The sequence below is a fragment of the Leptopilina boulardi genome, unplaced genomic scaffold (assembly GCF_019393585.1).
Source record: "Leptopilina boulardi isolate dan_hultmark-lab unplaced genomic scaffold, ZJU_Lbou_2.1 LbouV2_364, whole genome shotgun sequence".
Classification (NCBI taxonomy): domain Eukaryota; kingdom Metazoa; phylum Arthropoda; class Insecta; order Hymenoptera; family Figitidae; genus Leptopilina; species Leptopilina boulardi.
Genome location: NW_026137934.1, coordinates 115,892 through 131,570, shown reverse-complemented (window position 1 = coordinate 131,570; position 15,679 = coordinate 115,892). Strand labels below are relative to the sequence as shown.

Sequence of the window (15,679 nt, the reverse complement as noted above, 5' to 3'; positions counted from 1 at the left end):
AGTTTTTTCAGACCTTAAACGATTTTTTTTATCAAGCCAATTTTTGGCTAGAGCTCTGTTCCGTTTGACGTGGAACGTCCCATATATATATAAGTGTTTTACTGATAAAATTATAAAATACAATTCACAATGTCTGACTAAATATTTACTTATACTACTGATAAAATTACAAAAGTGTACAAAATCAAACTGAAATATTGCCTTGTACTACTGACAAAAAATTCAATTATTTAGAGAGTCTGACGAAACATTTACTTTTACTACTGATTTTCTATTTTATTTATTTTTTGACTAAAACCACCTGTACTACTGATAAATATATGAAAATTTAGAAAACCTGACTAAATATTTACTTTTACTACTGATTTTCTAATTTTTTCATTGTTTGACTAAAACCACTTGTACTACTGATAAAAATATGAAAATTTAGAAAACCTTACTAAATATTACTTTTTACTACTGACTTTCTAATTTTATCATTGTCTGACTAAAATCACTTGTACTGATAAAAATAAAAATATTCAAAATTTCTAATTAAATATGCACTTGTACTATACTTAAAAAATGATAAAATCGCAGAAATTTAAACTAAATATTGTCTTATAGTATAAGACAAAAATTTACAAACGTTTAAAAAGTAGAATTTATATTTTTTATATCTTAAACTATACGGATAAGTTTTTTGGCGGGTTGTATTAATGTTTTGTCGGTGAACAAAAATTGGTATTGTAATCTGTTTAGTAGGATGATTTTCTTGTTTTCTGGTTTGCCTTGGCCCTGGGTTGCGCTTTATTACTTCTAAACAGGCTGACCGAGCGGTATATTACTCGGACGGTTCTAACGGGTCCTGATATATTGCTTGCGGGCCTGCCAACCCACTATCTCCCTCCCTCTCTCTCTCTCGCTCGCTCTCATTCTGCCCCCAATATCCAAAGCATGCATTGCAAGCTTCTGCGGGCGTAGCCACCACCGCTGCCGCGTCCCTTTTCCTTGCCGGCCAAAACTATTAATTTTGGTTTGCCTGGCCGTGTTCGGTGGATAATTCAATTTTGGGGCCGCAGTGCACGAAATTAGTGAATGATATCGGCGGTCGATGTCGCGGTCACCAGTCTCTCAACTCCACCAGTATTCTCTCCTTCTCTCTCTCTCTCTCTCTACAATCAATTTAATAAAGAAAAAAAGGAAAGGGGGGATTAAACCCTTTTTTTTTGCCTGAAAATTACTGTTCTTTAAACAAAATCAATATATACTTTCAGTGACGAACCATTTTTCGTGTATAAAAAATTGATTGCAAATATTATTTCTCCGAATTTTTTTCACTCTCTAAATTTGAATTAGTGAAAAATGAACTACTAAATCATATTAGTAAGAATTTTTTACTAATTTTTAGTAAAATATTACTATTAAGTAAATTTTAAGTAGTAGCCCAACCAAAAATTTCAGTATTATACCAGAGTTGACTACTGGCGCAGTACTGGTTCAGTATTTACTGCCGAGGCTGGGCAGTCTGTACTGAACCAGTACTGGTATTTTCACTGTATCAGTACTGATGCAGTACCACCCTCCCAGTACTGGCAAACCAGTACTGAGCCGATATTGAGCCAGTACTGGCTCAAATAGATTTTCTTTTTTATTATAATACTAGTTTACAAAAAGTTCTAGAGTGAACCCGATGAATCTTTTTGTTTAAATATTTTGTTTATCAAAATTTTTTCAACTTGATTTTATTTTTCAAAATTAAAATTTACTTTATTTTGCTTTTCTGTGGGTAAAATTATTTAAACAAAAAGTTTCCTGAGACTAAGTCTAAAACATTTTGCAAGATTTTCTTTTTGTTTTCAGATATATGCAATAAATCAAAAAAAAATTTAAACGATCAAACTAAAAATAAATAAATTTGTTTATAAAAAAAATTAAATACAATCGCAAGTAAAATTGCACAAATGTTATATTATCAATAATATAAAATACTTTGCCACTACTTTCCCATTACCACTTTCACTTCCACTTAAACTTTTTATAATTTTTATTCCCATTTCCACTTACACTTTTTCTAATTCTCATTCGCACTTCCATTCTCACTTCTACTCTTTCTAATTCTCATTCCCACTTCACTTCCACTTTTTCTAATTTTCATTCCCATTCCTATTTCCACTTCCAGTTTTTTATATTCATTGCCACTAACACTTTTTCTAATTCTCATTCACACTTTCACTTCCACTTTTTCCAATTTTCATTCCCATTTCATCTTCCACTTTTTAATTTTCATTACAACTTTTTTATATTTTCACTCCCACTTCCATTCCTAATTTTTTAAATTTTCATTATCACTTTCACTTTTTCTAATTTCCATCCATGATAATTAAAAAAAGTGGAAATGGTTGTGTAAATGGAAATTAGAAAGAGTTTTAGTCGAAATGGCAACAGCTAATGAAAATTAGAAGTGGAAAAAATGGGAATAGAAGTGGGAATGAAAATTAGAAAAAGAGAAGGGGGAATAAAAATTAGAAAAAGTGGAAGTGGTAATGAAAATAAAAAAGTGAAAGTGGAAGTGAAAATGGAAATGAGAATTAGAAAGAGTGGAAGTGGAAATGGAAGTGCGAATGAGAATTAGAAAAAGTGAAAGTGGAAACGGTAATGAAAATAAAAAAAGTGGAAGTGATAATAGAAATGAAAATTATAAAAAGTGCGGGTAAGAACATTAAATACTTCCTGGTGGTCGATTTTCGACAAGTTTCTGCTAAAATACAATTTAGAAATATTTTCTTAATTTTCTATAGGTACTAATGTTAGTAACATTAGTAACGTTAGTAATATTAGTAACGTTAGTAATGTTAATTTTTCTACCTGGGATAATTAACCTTTCTTAATAGAAATTATAAAAATGGTCAATAAAATTATTGTAATTTGTTTCTGGATGTTATTCTTCAGTTTTTTTCCAAAACTGAATTATAAACAAAAATTTTATGTTAATTTAAACATAATTTAGATAATTTTTTTAATAATTACCTAATTTCAGGAATTTAGTATTCATTATTTATTAAATCATTATATTTGTGATGAGTTAATTTGTAAACTAATTTTGTTTTATGTAAATTGAATTGAATTCAATGTTAATTTATTTATATTTGATATAATAATTAATAAATTAAAGTGAATAAAAAAATAATTAAATAGTTAATTTGCATAATTAATAATTATATACATTATAATTATTTTATAAACATTTTTATTTTTACTGAACCGTTTTTATATATTATAAAAACTTTGGTTTTATAATAAACATATTTTTATATTTGTTTTTTTAATTTTTTAAAATAATAATTTGCAATACATATTATAAGAAGGAATGAAAATTCTTGGTGTTTTCGATTTTATATAATAAAATATTAATTAGTTAGTTGACTAATTTAATTAATATTTAATTTGTCTTGGGTTACTAAAAATTTCACACACTTTTTCCTAAGTACACCAAAAAAGTATTACCTGGAGTGAAACTTATCTCTGTTAGTTAAAGCTTTCTTTTCGTATACAATAAATTACAAAACTGCCAGTACTCGGCCAGTACTGAACCAGTAGTGGTTACCAATACTGGTGCCAACTCTGGCGCCAATACTGGGTGCCAGTACTGCGCCAGTATTTGTCAGTACTGTGCCATTAGTAAATTTTTTGATTGGGACTAGTTGTAGTTTTAAATTTTTTTAAATTAATTAATATTCTTACTAATTTAAATTAGTAGCTCATTTTTCTCTAATGCAGATTTGTGTCGATAAAAAAAATATTAATTTTTGACTATTTTAAATTTCGTGTTTTTTTTTTTTTTTTTTGAAAAAATGAAAACTTGAAAATCCATACGAGAGCTTTATATAAAAAGAAAAAAGTCTCGAAATTATTTTTTAAATAACAACGTAATGCACACGGAAAAAATTTTCAAAAACAGCGATAATTTTCATTGAGACAGCGTTATATTTCACTAAAACAGGGAAAGTTTTCATTATTCTAGAAAAATATATCGCTGTTCCTGATAAACATTTGTTTCCGTATATTTACTTTCTTCCGCCTTGTTACAGTAAAAATAATATTTTTAGTTCTAACTAAATTATTATTATTATTATTATTATTATTATTATTATTATTATTATTGTAATTAAATGTATATATTTTATAATTAATATTATTATTATTACTATTAAATATTACCTATTGTGATACTATTTCCAAAATGGTGAAAATTACATAAATAATTGTAGCATTTGCATATCATGTATTAAATAATTATTGTAATACATATTCTCTTAACAGTCGTGAATTTTCTCTGTTTGTAGAACTTGGATTTAGTGTTGAGCATTTAAAGGAGATTACGCGAAAGATCGTCGAAATTTGCAAAGCTCCCGGAAGTTAGACCTGGATCATAGAATAATGCCCATCTACAGAGGTAAGTAGAAATAGCCATTAGATACTTCTCTACATCGTAGTTTGCTATATATATATATATATATATATATATGTATCTATGTATATGTATATTCAAAGTTGCTACAAGCTGCCCTAGAGTTTGTACACATAGACCAACCGCTATGCATTTCTATCGGCTACTTAACCCACCGGAAAGGGACTCATTCCGCTACGCCGTTATTTCCGGTTTAACAGGGCCAGAACACTGAAGTGTAGCATAAGAGCGCTGCTTTACAATCAGAGTTGAACTCGTAATACCAAAACCCTCCCCCCTCTCTCTCTTTCATTGCCCCTCATCACCCCCTAATCGATATCAAACTGCGTTTAAATGAAATTAGAAGTCAAGTTACAATCCAATTACTATTTGCATTAATGCACTAATTAATTTATTACTTTAGGTATTATATCATTCAAATATATAATTATTATTACTATTATTATAATTAAAATTAATATTATAAAAATAACAATAGTAATTATTATTATTTTTATTATATTAGAATTATGAATAAATTAAATTTTTTAAAACAATGTTAGATTGAATATATTGTTATTTTTACCTTCCGTTGTTTTTACCTTAGTTATTTTAATTATTTGTAATTGTTCTTTAATTGTTTTTTTACATTAAGAAAAATTTTTGTTTTACTTTGTTATTTTCTACAAAAAATTTTTTTAATTTGTTATTTTCTATACAATGTTTTTTTAATTTTTCTATTTTGTACATAAAACTTATTTTAATACAAAATTTTATATAAAACAAGTTTAAAAACAATTTTTATATTACAAAGTAACAAATTTTAAGAAAATATATATAATAAAAAAAAATTTTTTGCAAAAAAAAAAGCAAAATAAAAGTAACAAGTTTTCACTGTTCAGAATAAAAAACAAAAAAAAAAAAATTATGTAATAACTAGCGGAAATTTTTTTTTCAGAAAATAACAAAATAAAACAATCAAGTTTTCATTGTTTAGAATAAAAAACCAAAAAAAAATGTAACAAAAAAATATTTTTGCAGAAAATAATAAAGTAAAAGAAACAAGTATTTATTGTTCAGAATAAAGAACAAAAAAAATTTATGTAATTACTAAAACAAGAATTTTGGAATAGAAAATAACAAACTAAAAAAACAAGTTTTTATTGTTCAGAATAAAAAACAAAAAAATTTGTTTTAAGTAAAAAAAGTCATTAAAAATTATAAATAATAATTAAAATAATAAAAAGTAAAAACATCGAATGTGAATACAACATAATATTTATACGTTTAATCTACCATTTTTTCTTTTTAATTTTCTGCAATTTTAAAAACCGACAAAATTTATTATTTCAACAAAAATAATTACAGGACAATTGTTGTAATCGAAAAAAAAGTTCTTTTTCGGAGGGAAAAAATAGAAAATAAAAAAAAAACAAAGTAAATGAAACCGGACAAAATGCATTCATTCGGTAAAACTTGGCATTTAGAAGAAATAATGAGAAACTTTTATAAACGAAATTTTATGCCCTCAGTGGTAATAACAACTAATTGTACGTTATTATAGTTTCAGAGAGTACACACGTAACAAACGTTTATATATATATATATAAACGTGCCTTTGTATACATATATATGTTGTTACCCATGCCTGGTTGTTATAGTTTGCCGTCTGGATTAACAGTGCTTTATTATTTGCAGATTTTTTTTTTTCAAACCAGCTTCTCTTATTAATATAATCTGTTCTACTGGAAAATTTCCCTTTAACTATACGAGTTAATAATGAAAAAAAAAAAGAAAAAAAATTGTCAAGATTTTGACATTTTCTTGCAATTACAAATTAAAATTTGAATCTTTAAATTAATTTCTCGAAAAGAAATTAAAAAGTATATTTTAAAAGTTTGTAATTATTTACATAGAAAAAAAGAATTTATATCAAACTGCGAAAAATTACACTAAAATAGCAAAAATTTTAATTGCAATTTTTGTTATTTTATTTATTTTTTTGTTTCAGTTAAATCTTACTCTATTCGAGTAATATCTTTCGCTGTTTCAGATAAAATTTTTTTTTTGAAAAAAATATTTGAAAAAAATAAAATTAATTCTACTTTTGAAAATTGTTATTGCTAAATATTTTTTTAAAAAAGTATTTTGTTGAATAAAAATTTTCCGTGAATATATTTTTTTTTTGTCTGCATAAATGAAAGTTTAAAAAAAAAGACTTTTACAAGTTTTTGTCTCACAGTTGGCAAAAAAAAAATGTATAGAGAAGTTTGAGTCTAAAGTAACGGGAAATTGACTTTTAAAGGTTTTTAAAACTCTTTTTTTTTATTATTCTATATACACAACGCGTGAGCACATATTGAATTACCTTGAAATCTCAACGGTGAGTCGAATCGTTTTTCTAGCAAAACCGCGAACGCGTAAATTATTTTATACCCCTTTCAACGAGCACTAATGGCCTGTGCGGGGCCACGATTAATGGCAGACGGTCGACCAGACCGTTGAAATGGCTATAAGCGTCCAAAACTTTTCTACCCCTTTAGTTCTGGTCGTCATTTTAAAAAAAAAATTCTCATTTTGCAACTTTAACAAGTAAACAAAATTCATATTCAGCGAATTTTATAAAGAGAATTTATTTAATATAAAAATATTGCACAAATATTTAGAAAGTTTAGAATTTTATTTACTTACTAAAAATAAAAAAGCAAAAAAAAAAAAAAATAATAAATTATGTTTATATAAAATAAAAACTATTTTTTCGATACTTTGAAAAAAAAAATTTTCCAGTAAAAATGTGAAATTAAAAAAAAAATTTATTAAAACTTTACTACCGATAGAATGCGACCCTTATAATGTAAAGTGGAATTTTCAATATTTTAATTTCGCTTCATATGAGGGCTTGAATATTTTTCAAATATAAAAGTACTTAATCACTATGTATTTTAATGTTAAAATATTTGTTTGAAGTTTTTTTTTTTTTTTTTTAATATTTTTGAATAAAAAGTAGGAGATTAATTTTCATATAGCGGAAACAGGGAAAATTAATTTTTTTTTTGTAAATAATGTAAAAGTAATAAAAAATATAATTGAAATATGAAAAGTTTAAATTTTGTTCGAAATTAAAAAATTATCAAAAATTTTGAAATTTTGATACTAATTTATATTATATTAATTTGCATTATATTAATTTGCATTATATTAATTTGCATTATATTAATTTACATTACATTCATTTACAAATATTACTTTACATTATACTTTTATTTTCATATCATTTATTGACATTTTTGCATTGTAGTTATCTTATAATTAATTTAAAAAAATGAATTTAATTTTCAAAATAATATAACTTAAGAATATAATTCTAAAGTAACTTTCAACTTGATAATAAATTGATTTCTTTTCTTTTTTTTTTTGGGGGGGGGGGGTTGTGAATAAATTGCATTCAATTAACTTCTTTTGAAATCGCGTTCTCAAGAAAGTATTCTACTAACAATTCTGTGGATTCAGCCACGTTGAAAATGAGATTCAAAGTGGTAACTGAACATAGTAGCCATTTAAAATGGCTCAAAATCCAGCGAGAAACACTGCGGAGAAATTAATGCTGCAGTTTCTGGTTTTGCCAGAACGCCCTGCTAATTCGAACGAAGGCTTTTTGTTTATATTCCCCTGGCATTCGTATACAATGCAGTTTCACATATTGTCAACAAAAAAAGAAGAAAAAAAACACATAAACAAAAAGAAAAGAAAAAACGTGGACAGAATACAAAATAAAATTTTAAAACATGTAAAAAAAAGAAAAGCGTTTCTTTTTTCTCTTTTATTCAAAAAAAAAAAAAAGAGAGAGAGCGAGAGAGACTAGTACATATCCACTCAACGATTATGTAGAATTTTATTCTATCTAGCTGAGAAAAAAGACCATTCAAAGCTGTCGTAGTGCAATACAGAGAGAAAGAGATAGAGAGAAAGAGAAAGATAGTATCGTACGGAAAAATCTTCTCTTCCAAGTATGAATGATAATCCAGAAGAAAATCCCGTACGATGAGTTTGGTGGAAGCAGTTAAGTCCACAAGAGGAGAATATGAAAAGCATTAAGATTTTCGGGAGATGAATTTTTCATGATTCATTTTCTATTATCTGACGTGGATTCTATTAATGCATTAATTAAATTAAACGATAGCCATGGCTATCGTATTATATTAATTTAATTTAATATTTCAAATAAGTAGAAAAGAAATCAAAATTATTACCGTTTCTATACAAGAAAAAAAAAATCAAAAAAAGTTGTTTTAAGTATGTCTCAGACAGAGGCAAAAAAACCATAGTTTACAAAAATTAGAAAAAAAAATTTATTTTCAAAAAGCCAGATTGACAAAGGTATTGTTAGGAACAATTATCATCAACGAAGTACTGTTTATAGTAGTTACATTCAAAATTAAGAAATGCATTGGGAAAAAAAAATTATTTGATTCAAATAATCGGTTACTTAAGTATTAACAAATAAATATCAAATAATTTTTATTGAACCAAATAATTTTTATTTTCATGAAATAAATTTTATTTGAATCAATAATTTCTTGAATCAATACCATTTAATTAACTAAAACAATAATTATTTAATACAAATAAATATTTGTTTAACCAAAATAAATATTTAATTATTGTAAATACAAATAAATATTTATTTGATTTATTAGATTTATTTGTGTCAAGTATGCGATTATTTAAATGAAATAAATTTTTTCTTTTCATTGTGAATGTTAGTTTTGAGAATAGTTACTGAGATTTAATGTGCATTTTTAAAAGACCCTTGTGCTTTTAATTTTTTTTTTGTCTCTTATTTTGCACTCTATATAATATATATAAGCTGCTTGTGCATTTTCTTGTGAAATCTTATCTCGCGCGTTATTTTCGCAGTACTTGAATTATACTGCACACACATACACACACACACTGAGCAAGTGGAAAGCTTAGGGAATTTTAAGAGTAATGAGAATTACTATTAATTTAATGGAAATTCTGTCGCTTTCTCTCGCGTGTGCTGATGCTTAAATGCTATTAGAAACACTTTATGGCGACTAATGCGCGCACAACGGCGGAAGCACTTTCGGGATACTCCAACATCTCGAGGATACTGTGACTGCTCTCATGTCAAGACAAGGAGAGACGCAAAAGTCAAGTTATAAGACACGAAGTCTCGGTGTGAAATTTCAAACGTGAATTATGCGATGATGACATCGGTTTTATTGAGGACGAAATTTATCCTCTCGACGACAATAGATATAGATATATTGTATACATATATATATATATATATATATATATATATATAGAGAGAGAGAGAGAGAGAGAGAGAGAGAGAAACCTGCAAAAAAAAGACGTCCTTTTTAAAAGTAACGCGCGAATATTCGATTACAATTCCCTCTTGAAGATTTCTCGCGAATTTAACATAATTTAACTTAAAAGTCTTTCGAGTTCTATATTCTCCGAAGAAGATATAAAAAAAAATTTACTTATTTTTTTAGAGAGAAAATATTCAATATTAATGATAAAGACAGTATACTTTTTTTTTAAATTAAAGAAATATTTTTGTTTAAATTTTTTTAATTGTTTTGAATAAATTTTTTTAAATCAAAGTAACTTTTTTTAAATTAATAAATAACCTGTAGTTATAATTAACAACAGTTACAGTTAACAGTTTATACTCTACAATTAATACTGTTAACATTAATAACAGTTTGTTGTACACTAAAAAAAAATTATTTTGTTTAAGTATTCGGTTACTTGACTATTATTAAATAAATATTTCCTTAAAACAAATAATTTTTATTTGAATCAATTAAATTTTTTTTACTCTCTAAATTTGAATCAGCGATAAGTATACCACTATTACCAATTAGCGTATATACGCTGAAAAATCAGTGAATTTTCACTAATTTATCACAGTGCATATACGCTGATTGGAATCAGTGGTATACTTATAGCTGAGAATCAGCGAGATTTCGCTGATTCAAATTTAGAGAGTAAATACAGAAATTATTGATTTAAATACAGTTTATTTGTTTAAAAAAAATTTGGTTCTAATAAAAAGTATTTGATAAAAAATAAATATTTATTAGATAATAGTCAAGTAACCAATTATTTGAATCAAATAATTTTTCTTCTGTGTAGTAACAATTAACAGCAATAATATTTAAATTGGAAGATTTTATAGATATCAGTAATAACTGTTAATAATTTACAGTAATAATATATAAGAGTAGTAATAACAGTTGATACTTTACAATTGTAACAGTTAACAGTATTGACAGTCAATAAAAGTAACAAATAATTACAATAACAGTTAAGACTAACAGTCAACAATAGTAACACTTAATAGTAATAACAGTCAACAACAGTCAACAACAGTAAAAGTAATAAACGTTCTCAGTAGAAACAATTAATAATAGTAACAGTAAATGTCAGAAGCAGTTAACAGTTAACAGTAGTAACATTCAATAGTGGTACCAGTTAATAGTAGTCACAATCAAGAGTAATAACAGTTAACAATAGTAACAGTTAATAGTCACAACAGTCAACAGTAGTAATAGTCAGTAGCAATAACAGTAAATAGTAGTAATAGTCAGTAGCAATAACAGTAAATAGTAGTAACAGTCAATTGTTATTATAGTTACCAGTAGTGAATGTTAACAGTTGTAATAGTAAGTAGTAATAACAAGAGACGGCAGTAACAGTCAATAGTAGTAGCTGGTAACAGTCAATAGTAGTAACAGTAAATAGTTGTAACATTTGACAGTAGTAATAGTTAATAGTTAATAGTAGTAATAGTCAACAGTACTAACAGTTAACAATAGTAACAGTTAATAGTACGTAGTAATAGTCAACAATACTAACAGTTAACAATAATAACAGTTAATTGCAATAACAGTTAACAGTGGTATAACAGTTAACAATAGTCACAGTCAACCATAGTAATATTTAATAGTCACAACAGTCAACAGCAGTAACAGTCAGTAATAGTAATAGTAGTTACCTTACAGCTAATATTCCTAACAATTAACAGTTGCAACAGTCAATAGTAATAACAGTAACAATCAACAGCAGCAACAGTCAATAGTAATAAAATTTAAACACAATTATAAAATGGAAATTGAAAAAAAATTGAATAATTTTGATGGTAATTTTCAATTTTCAAGATAATGGAAGGTTGGATGATTTGGATGGAAATTATTTGAAAGTCGACGTGGTTGTTGGGTGAGATCACCTTGTGAAGGAAGAAGGGGGAGGGAGGAAGAAAGCGAATCAAGCCTGAGGCAAGGCGTGAGACTACTTCGTCGAAAGCTCAAAATCCCTGGGGATTCCCAAGGGACCTTTTCACTATTCTTCCAGATGGCTATTCAGCTACATGTTAAATGATACTGGCACTGCCCCCTCCCCACCTTCTGCCACTCGTTTCCCATACTATCATCCAGGACTCATCATTCGGTCTCACCCGCTTTTCCAACTCACTCATTCCTCTTGTTTCCTTCGTTTCAAATTCACCCTCCCTCTCACCCTCTCCTCATTCCACTTTACCCTTCATCTTGCCACCTCGTTCTCCAGTGGACCATTGTTGAAGCATTCTCATTGTCTCTCTTCGCGCGCGTTGCTGTGCCATCACATGAATGAAAAGCGAAACGATGGATACACGTCGACCCTTCAGATTCCATAGGAATCTGCCTGGACCGATTTTAATCACGTTCTTGTTTCAAAAAAAAAAAAGAAAGACAAAAAAATAGAAGAAGATGAAAACATTTCTTTACTATAATGTTGTCACGTCTCTTGTGCAATTAAACATGATTCTTGTAACTTTTCTTAATTGTCTTTTGCAATTTTCTAAGAAAACTTAGAATTTTCCTTCTCTTCATTACAATCACAAATATGACAAATAGAATAGAAAAAAAATATGTATAATTCTAAATTAGATCCTAAATACAAAAGTATTTATTAAAAACAAAAAAAAAATTAATTTTATAAATGGAACAATCAATTCAATTTATAATACGTTAATTAAATTTCTTTTTCACGTAGGCAAATAAAGATTTTATTATATAATTTTTTTAACCGAGGAAGAAGCTGAGCTTTTTATAACATTCTATATAGCGATTTTGGTTTAATGAGCCCTGAATAAAATCGAGAGAGCGAAAAATTGCTAATAGCTGCTCATTTTACGAGCTTGACTCGTCGAAAAAGTGTTTGTGTGACTTGAAAAGAAAGAAAGGAAAAGAGAGAGAGAGAGAAAAGAACATGAAAGAATTGAGAAAGAGGGTTAAAAAAAGCAATCGAGTGCAATTTCCATTGTCTTTCTCTCTCTTAATATTCAAACCTCTCGTTGACTCTTGATGGCACTTTCACCCTAATCAATGTGACAGACACAATGACATGATACGACCCTCTCTCTCTCTCTCTCTCGGAAGCAATATACTTCCTCTTAATTAAGTACAATTACTCAGGATCTATTTTATTATTAACGAGACACTACCTTGCAATTTAGATCTATAGTCCTTACGCATTACGGGTCATTCGAGTGCCAACTAGGATAGGGTTCGTACGACAAATAATTAAGATAAATGAAGAATAAATACACATTTAAGGTATTTATATATTAAATTAGTTTGTTTAGTAGAAAAAAAAATTAACACTTTCAATTTAGAAAATTAATATAATTTCTTTAAAAATGTGGTCATTTCTCTTTTTTTACTATTTAGCCGTACACTAAAAGAAAATTTATTTGATTCCAGTAATCGGTTACTTGACTATTATCAAATAATATAAATATTTCCTTGAAAGAAATAATTTTTAAGACAATTAAATTTTATTTTGTTTCAAATACAGAAATTATTGGTTTAAATAAGTTTATTTGATTAAAAAAAAAATTATTTGATTCTCATAAAAAGTATTTGACACAAATGAATATTTATTTGATACAAATAAATATTTATTTGATAATAGTTAAGTAACTAATTATTTTAATTAAATAATTTTTTTTCTGTGTAGTAACAATTTAGAGCAGCACCAATTAAGTTGCAAGAGTTTATAGTTTACAACTTTACAGTAATAACTTCTAATATTGCTAATACTTTACAGTAGTAACAGTTAACAGTAGTAACAGTTATTAATAGTAAAAGTTAATTGAAATAACAAATAGCAGTAGTAACAGTCGACAATACTAACACTCAATAGTAATAGTCAATAATAGTAACAGTCCATAGTAATAACTAATAACAGATAACAGTAGTAACAGTTAACATTAGTAAGAGTCAATAGTAGTAACAGTTAATACCAGTCACAGTCAACAGTAATAACAGTCAACAATAGTAACAGTTAATTGCAATAACGGTTAACAGTAGTAACGCTCAGTAGTAATAACAGTCAACAATAGTAACAGATAATTGCAATAACAGTTAACAGTAGTAACGCTCAGTAGTAATAACAGTCAACAATAGTAACAGTTAATTGCAATAACGGTTAACAGTAGTAACGCTCAGTAGTAATAACAGTCAACAATAGTAACAGTTAATTGCAATAACAGTTAACAGTAGTAACGCTCAGTAGTAATAACAGTCAACAAAAGTAACAGTAGTAAACGGTAACAGTAAAAATATTCAATAGTCGTAACAGTAAATAGTAGTCACATTCAATATTAGTAACAGTTATCAGTAGTAAGAGTCAACAATAGTAACAGTTAGTAGTTGCAACAGTTAACGGTAGTAACCGTTAACAGTAGTAGTAGTCAATAGCAATAACAGTAAATAGTAGTAACAGTCAATAGTAATAACAGTCCATAGTAGTAACAGTTAACAGTAGTAACAGTTATTAATAGTAAAAGTTATTTGAAATAACAAATAGCAGTAGTAACAGTCAACAATACTAACACTCAATAGTAATAACAGTCAACAACAGTAACAGTAGTAAACGTTCTCAGTAGGAATAGTCAATAATAGTAATAGTCCATAGTAATAACAGATATTAGTAGTAACAGTTAACATTAGTAAGAGTCAATAGTAGTAACAGTTAATATTAGTCACAGTCAACAGTAACAACAGTCAACAATAGTAACAATTAATTGCAATAACAGTTAACACTAGTAACGCTCAGTAGTAATAACAGTCAACAATAGTAACAGTTAATTTCGATAACAGTTAACACTAGTAACGCTCAGTAGTAATAACAGTCAACAATAGTAACAGTTAATTGCAATAACAGTTAACAGTAGTAACGCTCAGTAGTAATAACAGTCAACAAAAGTAATAGTAGTAACCGGTAACAGTAAAAATATTCAATAGTCGTAACAGTAAATAGTAGTCACATTCAATATTAGTAACAGTTATCAGTAGTAAGAATCAACAATAGTAACAGTTAGTAGTTGCAACATTTAGTAGTAGTAGTAACCGTTAACAGTAGTAGTAGTCAATAGCAATAACAGTAAATAGTAGTAACAGTCAATAGTAAGTAACAGTAAATAGTAATAACAGTCCATAGTAGTAACAGTTAACAGTAGTAACAGTTATTAATAGTAAAAGTTAATTGAAATAACAAATAGCAGTAGTAACAGTCAACAATACTAACACTCAATAGTAATAACAGTCAACAACAGTAACAGTAGTAAACGTTCTCAGTAGGAATAGTCAATGATAGTAACAGTCCATAGTAATAACAGATATCAGTAGTAACAGTTAACATTAATAAGAGTCAATAGTAGTTACAGTTAATATTAGTCACAGTCAACAGTAATAACAGTCAACAATAGTAACAGTTAATTGCAAATAGTTAACACTAGTAACGCTCAGTAGTAATAACAGTCAATAATAGTAACAGTTAATTTCAATAACAGTTAACACTAGTAACGCTTAGTAGTAATAACAGTCAACAATAGTAACAGTTAATTTTAATAACAGTTAACAGTAGTAACGCTCAGTAGTAATAACAGTCAACAAAAGTAACAGTAGTAACCGATAACAGTAAAAATATTCAATAGTCGTAACAGTAAATAGTAGTCACATTCAATATTAGTAACAGTTATCAGTAGTAAGAGTCAACAATAGTAACAGTTAGTAGTTGCAACAGTTTAACGGTAACTATTTAACGGTAGTAACCGTTAACAGTAGTAGTAGTCAATAGCAATAACAGTAAATAGTAGTAACAGTCAATAGTAAGTAACAGTAAATAGTAATAACATTCCATAGTAGTATTAGTTAACAGTCATACACT

General features: G+C 27.2%; 1 protein-coding gene and 1 long non-coding RNA gene across 4 annotated transcripts in view; one reads left to right on the top strand and one right to left on the bottom strand.

The window, feature by feature from the left end:
* Positions 1-15,679, top strand: part of LOC127286903 (uncharacterized) — a 342,205-nt gene that overhangs the window by 223,144 nt on the left and 103,382 nt on the right. Inside the window, exon 12 of the long non-coding RNA XR_007843811.1 lies at positions 4,326-4,435. This is a non-coding gene — a long non-coding RNA (uncharacterized LOC127286903). The remainder of the gene's footprint in view (positions 1-4,325; positions 4,436-15,679) is intronic.
* LOC127286899 (uncharacterized) overlaps positions 1-15,679 on the bottom strand; it is a 160,648-nt gene that overhangs the window by 55,599 nt on the left and 89,370 nt on the right. The gene's annotated exons all lie outside the window — the stretch shown is intronic.